This window comes from Pristiophorus japonicus, unplaced genomic scaffold, assembly GCF_044704955.1.
Source record: "Pristiophorus japonicus isolate sPriJap1 unplaced genomic scaffold, sPriJap1.hap1 HAP1_SCAFFOLD_85, whole genome shotgun sequence".
In the NCBI taxonomy this organism is placed as follows: domain Eukaryota; kingdom Metazoa; phylum Chordata; class Chondrichthyes; family Pristiophoridae; genus Pristiophorus; species Pristiophorus japonicus.
In genome coordinates, this window is record NW_027254772.1 from 2,246,451 (window position 1) to 2,260,392 (window position 13,942).

General features: G+C 41.7%; 3 non-coding genes across 3 annotated transcripts; all 3 read right to left on the reverse strand.

The window, feature by feature from the left end:
- Positions 1 to 3,015: 3,015 nt before the first annotated feature.
- Positions 3,016 to 3,103, reverse strand: trnap-ugg (transfer RNA proline (anticodon UGG)). The gene is given in 2 exon segments: positions 3,016 to 3,051; positions 3,068 to 3,103. It is a non-coding gene; the product is annotated as a tRNA-Pro (tRNA).
- Positions 3,104 to 6,145: 3,042 nt separating this feature from the next.
- trnap-ugg (transfer RNA proline (anticodon UGG)) lies at positions 6,146 to 6,233 on the reverse strand. Its single transcript is given in 2 exon segments — positions 6,146 to 6,181; positions 6,198 to 6,233. It is a non-coding gene; the product is annotated as a tRNA-Pro (tRNA).
- A 3,021-nt stretch (positions 6,234 to 9,254) lies between these two features.
- trnap-ugg (transfer RNA proline (anticodon UGG)) lies at positions 9,255 to 9,342 on the reverse strand. Its single transcript is given in 2 exon segments — positions 9,255 to 9,290; positions 9,307 to 9,342. It is a non-coding gene; the product is annotated as a tRNA-Pro (tRNA).
- Between the last annotated feature and the right edge of the window lie 4,600 nt (positions 9,343 to 13,942).

Genomic DNA, 13,942 nt, shown 5'->3' on the forward strand with positions numbered 1-13,942 from the left:
GAGCGTAGCTCTCAGTTTCTGACGTTAGTTTGCTATTCGGCCCATCGTGCCTGTGCTGACTCTCAGAGACCGATTTCATGAGTCCCCCTCTCCATCGTTCTGCTAATGTTTTCCCTTTGATGAAGTGATTATTTTTTGTGACATTACTTCATCAACGAGCTGCATCCTTTTCAGTAAAAGGTGAATTTGGCAATGAGGATAAATGTGATTGAATAAAAAAACTAGGGGAAAATGTTTAACACAATAACGACGAAGCTGGGGGCATACTGGATCAGCAGTCCATTGCTTCAACCTGTCAGTCACCTTGTCTCCTATTGACTGCAAAGTCAGACATCCATCCCCTACTTTTTGCATTCAAACAGAAATAATATGCACGAAAATCTACTTCACCACTTGTTTTGCCCGTGCAACCAGATCGACAGTGATGAAAATGTGCCATTAGCTTCTTAAAGCACACAGCCTTCCTTTACTTCAGGTGAGTGACTGTCCGAGATGGTTGGTTTTGAGGCAGAATCAAAACAAAGAATATAAAATTTCACAAAGCGCGATAGCTGACCACTGCCGGACTCGAACCTGCAATCATCTGATAAGATCACAGTTACAATCGAAATCAGACACCTTGTCCTTTAGGCCACGCGGCCGCTACCGTCGGTGCATAATTTGTTGTTTTTTATATTGAGAGCAAATTTGGGACAAGGGTTACATCAAGGAGTGGATATCGGAAAACATGAGCATATTTTGAGTAATGAACAGAGGCGCTGCGATATGGATGTACACGGACACAGGCAAAGTCAATGTATCTTGAAACACAACAGTTTAACAATTCGGTTATCACAGCTGATAATCACACTCCTTTTTAAATGTACAGGATGATCCGGATAATGAGAAAATACGTTTTAAAGGGGCAATTGATGAACCGGAACTGACAACCATCCCGTTGAAACAGACACCGAATGATCCTGGACAGGAAGCACATCCCTCTTACACAGCTGTAGAATTGCCCTTCACGGACAGCAGTTCCCTTTCAGAAGAATAAATTGGAATTTCTATCATTCCTGAATGCAATTGTGTTGTGCGTGAATGAGCGCGGTTCTCATGAGCACGCGGGACTGGGACGGTTGTTGAAGCCACAGGTGATAGACAAGCAGGAAAGAGGGTGGGAAATAAAACCAACCCAGACAAAAAGACAATTTAAAACATATATATATTTATCATAATAAGAAAATAAATAAATTTACAATTTTATTGCAAAAAATTGAATTTGATTTGATTGAAATAAATAAATAATTGTTTCTTAATCTATATATTTTTGATTGAACGAAGTCTGTGCGACTGCATGAAATGCACTGGAAATCAGGGTGTGCAGTCAGTAAATTCCCAAACACAGTAAGCCCATGGTGTAAGACAAGCCACGAGGGAAGATGTGGGAAACAAAGGCCATCTTTTAAAGTCGCGAGTGCTTTTCTGCACGATCAGACAGAAGCTGCGTGTGCTGTGAAAGAGGTCAAATGTAATAGAGCCAATGCAGGCAGAACAGAAAAGCACATTTATTGTGAAAGTTAAAAAGTAGGGAATGTATGTAAATATATGCATATATAAATATTGATACAGAAATTTATATAAACAAAGTCAGTCAGTCAGTCATGTCTTGTCTTGTCTTGATTTGATTTGTATTTGAAAATAAGGGGGAAGGAGCTCATCATGTCACACAGCCCATCCGCAAGCTCTCGCTAAAATCGCTATGTTTCTAACTTATATAATTTGCCTTCTTTCACATGTGGAATAGCAAAATCCCACAGCAGACTCTTCTCCTGTCAGTCAGTCCCTGAATGCGTGTTGAATCAAATCAGTGTGGCTTCAAGTTGCATGTAATGCATTTTTCCTCACATGACATGAAATGCACAGTAAGATCGCGCAGAACGTTTCCACGCACTCTCTCACTTACACAAACACACCAACAAACTAAAAATTCTGCACTCTCCAAAGGCAGTTTTTGAAATTTGAAATTTGAAATCCGGGACAGACAGCACATTCCTTTTAAACAGATAGATAATGATCCGATACTGATAGCACACCATTTTGGAGAGACAGAGAATGACCCCGGGCAGACCAGCACATCACCTTAAAAGGGATACAGAAACACAATGAACAAAAACAAAGCATTCTGTAAAACTCAGCAGGCCGTGAACATTCTGTGGATGAATTTCCCGGGCTCACGTTCAGTCAGATGATCATTCGATATTTTAAGAAAAATGTAAAGTTTACAGATTTTTCCTGGAAAATAGCGCCTGGAAAAATAGGCAGCGAGGAAGGACAAAATGGAATGCCTGTGATACAGTGGAGCGTAGGAGTGATTGGAAATTAAATGGCACAATGCAAAAAGGCAAAGTGAGTGGTAAGCGGGCAATAAAGTAACAAAGGATGGACCAGAGGAGGTGTTAGTGTGAACAGCAGAACCATTAGCAGACAATGGGAGCTATGCTTATGATCCGATACGTTGAACCGAATGTTGAGGCCAGAACACTATAACCTGCCTGGAATGTAGGGTTTGAATGCCTTTTAATTAGACCAGGCAGCTTGGCCACCCCGGATTGATTTCCTGCACGGTTTAAATTCGGCAGCCAAGGCCAGCTTCTCACATCTTTTCAGCGCGAGAGAAACAGGACGCACTCATATTCAGGGCAGAGTCTGTTTCACGTTGAATTTGAGATTGACGTTGAATGTATGCTTATCCCTATGGAGGTGAGCTCATGCGTGCAGAAAGGAAGATACACTGATCAAGTATTTGCCGGAATCAAAACGGGGTTTATGTTGTCCAATGAGACACAGAGCCGAGCACATCTGAGAAACATGAACTTTAGTCAGTTCGGTGAGTTTCACTTTGCTCCTGGGAATCTCCAGGATTTTTGTACGCTGTGTGAACAACGGAGTGCAATCACACGTTTTAATTTGAAACATGTCAGTTTTCTCACATGTCGACCGGCTGAGAAGTCGTTTTTTGACAAAAGGTTGGCAGGGCTCGTCCGGGATTTGAACCCGGGACCTCTCGCATTTCAATTATTATAATCCCAAAGCGAGAATCATACCCCTAGACCAACGAGCCGCCGACAGTGAGGAGCGTAGCTCTCAGTTTCTGACGTTAGTTTGCTATTCGGCCCATCGTGCCTGTGCTGACTCTCAGAGACCGATTTCATGAGTCCCCCTCTCCATCGTTCTGCTAATGTTTTCCCTTTGATGAAGTGATTATTTTTTGTGACATTACTTCATCAACGAGCTGCATCCTTTTCAGTAAAAGGTGAATTTGGCAATGAGGATAAATGTGATTGAATAAAAAAACTAGGGGAAAATGTTTAACACAATAACGACGAAGCTGGGGGCATACTGGATCAGCAGTCCATTGCTTCAACCTGTCAGTCACCTTGTCTCCTATTGACTGCAAAGTCAGACATCCATCCCCTACTTTTTGCATTCAAACAGAAATAATATGCACGAAAATCTACTTCACCACTTGTTTTGCCCGTGCAACCAGATCGACAGTGATGAAAATGTGCCATTAGCTTCTTAAAGCACACAGCCTTCCTTTACTTCAGGTGAGTGACTGTCCGAGATGGTTGGTTTTGAGGCAGAATCAAAACAAAGAATATAAAATTTCACAAAGCGCGATAGCTGACCACTGCCGGACTCGAACCTGCAATCATCTGATAAGATCACAGTTACAATCGAAATCAGACACCTTATCCTTTAGGCCACGCGGCCGCTACCGTCGGTGCATAATTTGTTGTTTTTTATATTGAGAGCAAATTTGGGACAAGGGTTACATCAAGGAGTGGATATCGGAAAACATGAGCATATTTTGAGTAATGAACAGAGGCGCTGCGATATGGATGTACACGGACACAGGCAAAGTCAATGTATCTTGAAACACAACAGTTTAACAATTCGGTTATCACAGCTGATAATCACACTCCTTTTTAAATGTACAGGATGATCCGGATAATGAGAAAATACGTTTTAAAGGGGCAATTGATGAACCGGAACTGACAACCATCCCGTTGAAACAGACACCGAATGATCCTGGACAGGAAGCACATCCCTCTTACACAGCTGTAGAATTGCCCTTCACGGACAGCAGTTCCCTTTCAGAAGAATAAATTGGAATTTCTATCATTCCTGAATGCAATTGTGTTGTGCGTGAATGAGCGCGGTTCTCATGAGCACGCGGGACTGGGACGGTTGTTGAAGCCACAGGTGATAGACAAGCAGGAAAGAGGGAGGGAAATAAAACCAACCCAGACAAAAAGACAATTTAAAACATATATATATTTATTATAATAAGAAAATAAATAAATTTACAATTTTATTGCAAAAAATTGAATTTGATTTGATTGAAATAAATAAATAATTGTTTCTTAATCTATATATTTTTGATTGAACGAAGTCTGTGCGACTGCATGAAATGCACTGGAAATCAGGGTGTGCAGTCAGTAAATTCCCAAACACAGTAAGCCCATGGTGTAAGACAAGCCACGAGGGAAGATGTGGGCAACAAAGGCCATCTTTTAAAGTCGCGAGTGCTTTTCTGCAGGATCAGACAGAAGCTGCGTGTGCTGTGAAAGAGGTCAAATGTAATAGAGCCAATGCAGGCAGAACAGAAAAGCACATTTATTGTGAAAGTTAAAAAGTAGGGAATGTATGTAAATATATGCATATATAAATATTGATACAGAAATTTATATAAACAAAGTCAGTCAGTCAGTCATGTCTTGTCTTGTCTTGATTTGATTTGTATTTGAAAATAAGGGGGAAGGAGCTCATCATGTCACACAGCCCATCCGCAAGCTCTCGCTGAAATCGCTATGTTTCTAACTTATATAATTTGCCTTCTTTCACATGTGGAATAGCAAAATCCCACAGCAGACTCTTCTCCTGTCAGTCAGTCCCTGAATGCGTGTTGAATCAAATCAGTGTGGCTTCAAGTTGCATGTAATGCATTTTTCCTCCCATGACATGAAATGCACAGTAAGATCGCGCAGAACGTTTCCACGCACTCTCTCACTTACACAAACACACCAACAAACTAAAAATTCTGCACTCTCCAAAGGCAGATTTTGAAATTTGAAATTTGAAATCCGAGACAGACAGCACATTCCTTTTAAACAGATAGATAATGATCCGATACTGATAGCACACCATTTTGGAGAGACAGAGAATGACCCCGGGCAGACCAGCACATCACCTTAAAAGGGATACAGAAACACAATGAACAAAAACAAAGCATTCTGTAAAACTCAGCAGGCCGTGAACATTCTGTGGATGAATTTCCCGGGCTCACGTTCAGTCAGATGATCATTCCGATATTTTAAGAAAAATGTAAAGTTTACAGATTTTTCCTGGAAAATAGCGCCTGGAAAAATAGGCAGCGAGGAAGGACAAAAGGGAATGCCTGTGATACAGTGGAGCGTAGGAGTGATTGAATAATAAATGGCACAATGCAAAAAGGCAAAGTGAGTGGTAAGCGGGCAATAAAGTAACAAAGGATGGACCAGAGGAGGTGTTAGTGTGAACAGCAGAACCATTAGCAGACAATAGGAGCGGTGCTTATGATCCGATACGTTGAACCGAATGTTGAGGCCAGAACACTATAACCTGCCTGGAATGTAGGGTTTGAACGCCTTTTAATTAGACCAGGCAGCTTGGCCACCCCGGATCGATTTCCTGCACGGTTTAAATTCGGCAGCCAAGGGACTAAATCCAAAGCCAGCTTCTCACATCTTTTCAGCGCGAGAGAAACAGGACGCACTCATATTCAGGGCAGAGTCTGTTTCACGTTGAATTTGAGATTGACGTTGAATGTATGCTTACCCCTATGGAGGTGAGCTCATGCGTGCAGAAAGGAAGATACACTGATCAAGTATTTGCCGGAATCAAAACGGGGTTTATGTTGTCCAATGAGACGCAGAGCCGAGCACATCTGAGAAACATGAACTTTAGTCAGTTCGGTGAGTTTCACTTTGCTCCTGGGAATCTCCAGGATTTTTGTACGCTGTGTGAACAACGGAGTGCAATCACACGTTTTAATTTGAAACATGTCAGTTTTCTCACATGTCGACCGGCTGAGAAGTCGTTTTTTGACAAAAGGTTGGCAGGGCTCGTCCGGGATTTGAACCCGGGACCTCTCGCATTTCAATTATTATAATCCCAAAGCGAGAATCATACCCCTAGACCAACGAGCCGCCGACAGTGAGGAGCGTAGCTCTCAGTTTCTGACGTTAGTTTGCTATTCGGCCCATCGTGCCTGTGCTGACTCTCAGAGACCGATTTCATGAGTCCCCCTCTCCATCGTTCTGCTAATGTTTTCCCTTTGATGAAGTGATTATTTTTTGTGACATTACTTCATCAACGAGCTGCATCCTTTTCAGTAAAAGGTGAATTTGGCAATGAGGATAAATGTGATTGAATAAAAAAACTAGGGGAAAATGTTTAACACAATAACGACGAAGCTGGGGGCATACTGGATCAGCAGTCCATTGCTTCAACCTGTCAGTCACCTTGTCTCCTATTGACTGCAAAGTCAGACATCCATCCCCTACTTTTTGCATTCAAACAGAAATAATATGCACGAAAATCTACTTCACCACTTGTTTTGCCCGTGCAACCAGATCGACAGTGATGAAAATGTGCCATTAGCTTCTTAAAGCACACAGCCTTCCTTCACTTCAGGTGAGTGACTGTCCGAGAAGGTTGGTTTTGAGGCAGAATTAAAACAAAGAATATAAAATTTCACAAAGCGCGATAGCTGACCATTGCCGGACTCGAACCTTCAATCATCTGATACGATCACAGTTACAATCGAAATCAGACACCTTATCCTTTAGGCCACGCGGTCGCTACCGTCGGTGCATAATTTGTTGTTTTTTATATTGAGAGCAAATTTGGGACAAGGGTTACATCAAGGAGTGGATATCGGAAAACATGAGCATATTTTGAGTAATGAACAGATGCGCTGCGATATGGATGTACACGGACACAGGCAAAGTCAATGTATCTTGAAACACAACAGTTTAACAATTCGGTTATCACAGCTGATAATCACACTCCTTTTTAAATGTACAGGATGATCCGGATAATGTGTAAATACGTTTTAAAGGGGCAATTGATAAACCGGAACTGACAACCATCCCGTTGAAACAGACACCGAAGGACAGGAAGCACATCCCTCTTACACAGCTGTAGAATTGCCCTTCACGGACAGCAGTTCCCTTTCAGAAGAATAAATTGGAATTTCTATCATTCCTGAATGCAATTGTGTTGTGCGTGAATGAGCGCGGTTCTCATGAGCACGCGGGACTGGGACGGTTGTTGAAGCCACAGGTGATAGACAAGCAGGAAAGAGGGTGGGAAATAAAACCAACCCAGACAAAAAGACAATTTAAAACATATATATATTTATCATAATAAGAAAATAAATAAATTTACAATTTTATTGCAAAAAATTGAATTTGATTTGATTGAAATAAATAAATAATTGTTTCTTAATCTATATATTTTTGATTGAACGAAGTCTGTGCGACTGCATGAAATGCACTGGAAATCAGGGTGTGCAGTCAGTAAATTCCCAAACACAGTAAGCCCATGGTGTAAGACAAGCCACGAGGGAAGATGTGGGAAACAAAGGCCATCTTTTAAAGTCGCGAGTGCTTTTCTGCACGATCAGACAGAAGCTGCGTGTGCTGTGAAAGAGGTCAAATGTAATAGAGCCAATGCAGGCAGAACAGAAAAGCACATTTATTGTGAAAGTTAAAAAGTAGGGAATGTATGTAAATATATGCATATATAAATATTGATACAGAAATTTATATAAACAAAGTCAGTCAGTCAGTCATGTCTTGTCTTGTCTTGATTTGATTTGTATTTGAAAATAAGGGGGAAGGAGCTCATCATGTCACACAGCCCATCCGCAAGCTCTCGCTAAAATCGCTATGTTTCTAACTTATATAATTTGCCTTCTTTCACATGTGGAATAGCAAAATCCCACAGCAGACTCTTCTCCTGTCAGTCAGTCCCTGAATGCGTGTTGAATCAAATCAGTGTGGCTTCAAGTTGCATGTAATGCATTTTTCCTCACATGACATGAAATGCACAGTAAGATCGCGCAGAACGTTTCCACGCACTCTCTCACTTACACAAACACACCAACAAACTAAAAATTCTGCACTCTCCAAAGGCAGTTTTTGAAATTTGAAATTTGAAATCCGGGACAGACAGCACATTCCTTTTAAACAGATAGATAATGATCCGATACTGATAGCACACCATTTTGGAGAGACAGAGAATGACCCCGGGCAGACCAGCACATCACCTTAAAAGGGATACAGAAACACAATGAACAAAAACAAAGCATTCTGTAAAACTCAGCAGGCCGTGAACATTCTGTGGATGAATTTCCCGGGCTCACGTTCAGTCAGATGATCATTCCGATATTTTAAGAAAAATGTAAAGTTTACAGATTTTTCCTGGAAAATAGCGCCTGGAAAAATAGGCAGCGAGGAAGGACAAAATGGAATGCCTGTGATACAGTGGAGCGTAGGAGTGATTGGAAATTAAATGGCACAATGCAAAAAGGCAAAGTGAGTGGTAAGCGGGCAATAAAGTAACAAAGGATGGACCAGAGGAGGTGTTAGTGTGAACAGCAGAACCATTAGCAGACAATGGGAGCTATGCTTATGATCCGATACGTTGAACCGAATGTTGAGGCCAGAACACTATAACCTGCCTGGAATGTAGGGTTTGAATGCCTTTTAATTAGACCAGGCAGCTTGGCCACCCCGGATTGATTTCCTGCACGGTTTAAATTCGGCAGCCAAGGCCAGCTTCTCACATCTTTTCAGCGCGAGAGAAACAGGACGCACTCATATTCAGGGCAGAGTCTGTTTCACGTTGAATTTGAGATTGACGTTGAATGTATGCTTATCCCTATGGAGGTGAGCTCATGCGTGCAGAAAGGAAGATACACTGATCAAGTATTTGCCGGAATCAAAACGGGGTTTATGTTGTCCAATGAGACACAGAGCCGAGCACATCTGAGAAACATGAACTTTAGTCAGTTCGGTGAGTTTCACTTTGCTCCTGGGAATCTCCAGGATTTTTGTACGCTGTGTGAACAACGGAGTGCAATCACACGTTTTAATTTGAAACATGTCAGTTTTCTCACATGTCGACCGGCTGAGAAGTCGTTTTTTGACAAAAGGTTGGCAGGGCTCGTCCGGGATTTGAACCCGGGACCTCTCGCATTTCAATTATTATAATCCCAAAGCGAGAATCATACCCCTAGACCAACGAGCCGCCGACAGTGAGGAGCGTAGCTCTCAGTTTCTGACGTTAGTTTGCTATTCGGCCCATCGTGCCTGTGCTGACTCTCAGAGACCGATTTCATGAGTCCCCCTCTCCATCGTTCTGCTAATGTTTTCCCTTTGATGAAGTGATTATTTTTTGTGACATTACTTCATCAACGAGCTGCATCCTTTTCAGTAAAAGGTGAATTTGGCAATGAGGATAAATGTGATTGAATAAAAAAACTAGGGGAAAATGTTTAACACAATAACGACGAAGCTGGGGGCATACTGGATCAGCAGTCCATTGCTTCAACCTGTCAGTCACCTTGTCTCCTATTGACTGCAAAGTCAGACATCCATCCCCTACTTTTTGCATTCAAACAGAAATAATATGCACGAAAATCTACTTCACCACTTGTTTTGCCCGTGCAACCAGATCGACAGTGATGAAAATGTGCCATTAGCTTCTTAAAGCACACAGCCTTCCTTTACTTCAGGTGAGTGACTGTCCGAGATGGTTGGTTTTGAGGCAGAATCAAAACAAAGAATATAAAATTTCACAAAGCGCGATAGCTGACCACTGCCGGACTCGAACCTGCAATCATCTGATAAGATCACAGTTACAATCGAAATCAGACACCTTATCCTTTAGGCCACGCGGCCGCTACCGTCGGTGCATAATTTGTTGTTTTTTATATTGAGAGCAAATTTGGGACAAGGGTTACATCAAGGAGTGGATATCGGAAAACATGAGCATATTTTGAGTAATGAACAGAGGCGCTGCGATATGGATGTACACGGACACAGGCAAAGTCAATGTATCTTGAAACACAACAGTTTAACAATTCGGTTATCACAGCTGATAATCACACTCCTTTTTAAATGTACAGGATGATCCGGATAATGAGAAAATACGTTTTAAAGGGGCAATTGATGAACCGGAACTGACAACCATCCCGTTGAAACAGACACCGAATGATCCTGGACAGGAAGCACATCCCTCTTACACAGCTGTAGAATTGCCCTTCACGGACAGCAGTTCCCTTTCAGAAGAATAAATTGGAATTTCTATCATTCCTGAATGCAATTGTGTTGTGCGTGAATGAGCGCGGTTCTCATGAGCACGCGGGACTGGGACGGTTGTTGAAGCCACAGGTGATAGACAAGCAGGAAAGAGGGAGGGAAATAAAACCAACCCAGACAAAAAGACAATTTAAAACATATATATATTTATTATAATAAGAAAATAAATAAATTTACAATTTTATTGCAAAAAATTGAATTTGATTTGATTGAAATAAATAAATAATTGTTTCTTAATCTATATATTTTTGATTGAACGAAGTCTGTGCGACTGCATGAAATGCACTGGAAATCAGGGTGTGCAGTCAGTAAATTCCCAAACACAGTAAGCCCATGGTGTAAGACAAGCCACGAGGGAAGATGTGGGCAACAAAGGCCATCTTTTAAAGTCGCGAGTGCTTTTCTGCAGGATCAGACAGAAGCTGCGTGTGCTGTGAAAGAGGTCAAATGTAATAGAGCCAATGCAGGCAGAACAGAAAAGCACATTTATTGTGAAAGTTAAAAAGTAGGGAATGTATGTAAATATATGCATATATAAATATTGATACAGAAATTTATATAAACAAAGTCAGTCAGTCAGTCATGTCTTGTCTTGTCTTGATTTGATTTGTATTTGAAAATAAGGGGGAAGGAGCTCATCATGTCACACAGCCCATCCGCAAGCTCTCGCTGAAATCGCTATGTTTCTAACTTATATAATTTGCCTTCTTTCACATGTGGAATAGCAAAATCCCACAGCAGACTCTTCTCCTGTCAGTCAGTCCCTGAATGCGTGTTGAATCAAATCAGTGTGGCTTCAAGTTGCATGTAATGCATTTTTCCTCCCATGACATGAAATGCACAGTAAGATCGCGCAGAACGTTTCCACGCACTCTCTCACTTACACAAACACACCAACAAACTAAAAATTCTGCACTCTCCAAAGGCAGATTTTGAAATTTGAAATTTGAAATCCGAGACAGACAGCACATTCCTTTTAAACAGATAGATAATGATCCGATACTGATAGCACACCATTTTGGAGAGACAGAGAATGACCCCGGGCAGACCAGCACATCACCTTAAAAGGGATACAGAAACACAATGAACAAAAACAAAGCATTCTGTAAAACTCAGCAGGCCGTGAACATTCTGTGGATGAATTTCCCGGGCTCACGTTCAGTCAGATGATCATTCCGATATTTTAAGAAAAATGTAAAGTTTACAGATTTTTCCTGGAAAATAGCGCCTGGAAAAATTGGCAGCGAGGAAGGACAAAAGGGAATGCCTGTGATACAGTGGAGCGTAGGAGTGATTGAATAATAAATGGCACAATGCAAAAAGGCAAAGTGAGTGGTAAGCGGGCAATAAAGTAACAAAGGATGGACCAGAGGAGGTGTTAGTGTGAACAGCAGAACCATTAGCAGACAATAGGAGCGGTGCTTATGATCCGATACGTTGAACCGAATGTTGAGGCCAGAACACTATAACCTGCCTGGAATGTAGGGTTTGAACGCCTTTTAATTAGACCAGGCAGCTTGGCCACCCCGGATCGATTTCCTGCACGGTTTAAATTCGGCAGCCAAGGGACTAAATCCAAAGCCAGCTTCTCACATCTTTTCAGCGCGAGAGAAACAGGACGCACTCATATTCAGGGCAGAGTCTGTTTCACGTTGAATTTGAGATTGACGTTGAATGTATGCTTATCCCTATGGAGGTGAGCTCATGCGTGCAGAAAGGAAGATACACTGATCAAGTATTTGCCGGAATCAAAACGGGGTTTATGTTGTCCAATGAGACGCAGAGCCGAGCACATCTGAGAAACATGAACTTTACTCAGTTCGGTGAGTTTCACTTTGCTCCTGGGAATCTCCAGGATTTTTGTACGCTGTGTGAACAACGGAGTGCAATCACACGTTTTAATTTGAAACATGTCAGTTTTCTCACATGTTGACCGGCTGAGAAGTCGTTTTTTGACAAAAGGTTGGCAGGGCTCGGCCGGGATTTGAACCCGGGACCTCTCGCATTTCAATTATTATAATCACAAAGCGAGAATCATACCCCTAGACCAACGAGCCGCCGACAGTGAGGAGCGTAGCTCTCAGTTTCTGACGTTAGTTTGCTATTCGGCCCATCGTGCCTGTGCTGACTCTCAGAGACCGATTTCATGAGTCCCCCTCTCCATCGTTCTGCTAATGTTTTCCCTTTGATGAAGTGATTATTTTTTGTGACATTACTTCATCAACGAGCTGCATCCTTTTCAGTAAAAGGTGAATTTGGCAATGAGGATAAATGTGATTGAATAAAAAAACTAGGGGAAAATGTTTAACACAATAACGACGAAGCTGGGGGCATACTGGATCAGCAGTCCATTGCTTCAACCTGTCAGTCACCTTGTCTCCTATTGACTGCAAAGTCAGACATCCATCCCCTACTTTTTGCATTCAAACAGAAATAATATGCACGAAAATCTACTTCACCACTTGTTTTGCCCGTGCAACCAGATCGACAGTGATTAAAATGTGCCATTAGCTTCTTAAAGCACACAGCCTTCCTTTACTTCAGGTGAGTGACTGTCCGAGATGGTTGGTTTTGAGGCAGAATCAAAACAAAGAATATAAAATTTCACAAAGCGCGATAGCTGACCACTGCCGGACTCGAACCTGCAATCATCTGATAAGATCACAGTTACAATCGAAATCAGACACCTTATCCTTTAGGCCACGCGGCCGCTACCGTCGGTGCATAATTTGTTGTTTTTTATATTGAGAGCAAATTTGGGACAAGGGTTACATCAAGGAGTGGATATCGGAAAACATGAGCATATTTTGAGCAATGAACAAATGCGCTGCGATATGGATGTACACGGACACAGGCAAAGTCAATGTATCTTGAAACACAACAGTTTAACAATTCGGTTATCACAGCTGATAATCACACTCCTTTTTAAATGTACAGGATGATCCGGATAATGAGAAAATACGTTTTAAAGGCACAATTGATGAACCGGAACTGACAACCATCCCGTTGAAACAGACACCGAATGATCCTGGACAGGAAGCACATCCCTCTTACACAGCTGTAGAATTGCCCTTCACGGACAGCAGTTCCCTTTCAGAAGAATAAATTGGAATTTCTATCATTCCTGAATGCAATTGTGTTGTGCGTGAATGAGCGCGGTTCTCATGAGCACGCGGGACTGGGACGGTTGTTGAAGCCACAGGTGATAGACAAGCAGGAAAGAGGGAGGGAAATAAAACCAACCCAGACAAAAAGACAGTTTAAAACATATATATATTTATCATAATAAGAAAATAAATAAATTTACAATTTTATTGCAAAAAATTGAATTTGATTTGATTGAAATAAATAAATAATTGTTTCTTAATCTATATATTTTTGATTGAACGAAGTCTGTGCGACTGCATGAAATACACTGGAAATCAGCGTGTGCAGTCAGTAAATTCCCAAACACAGTAAGCCCATGGTGTAAGACAAGCCACGAAGGAAGATGTGGGAAACAAAGGCCATCTTTTAAAGTCGCGAGT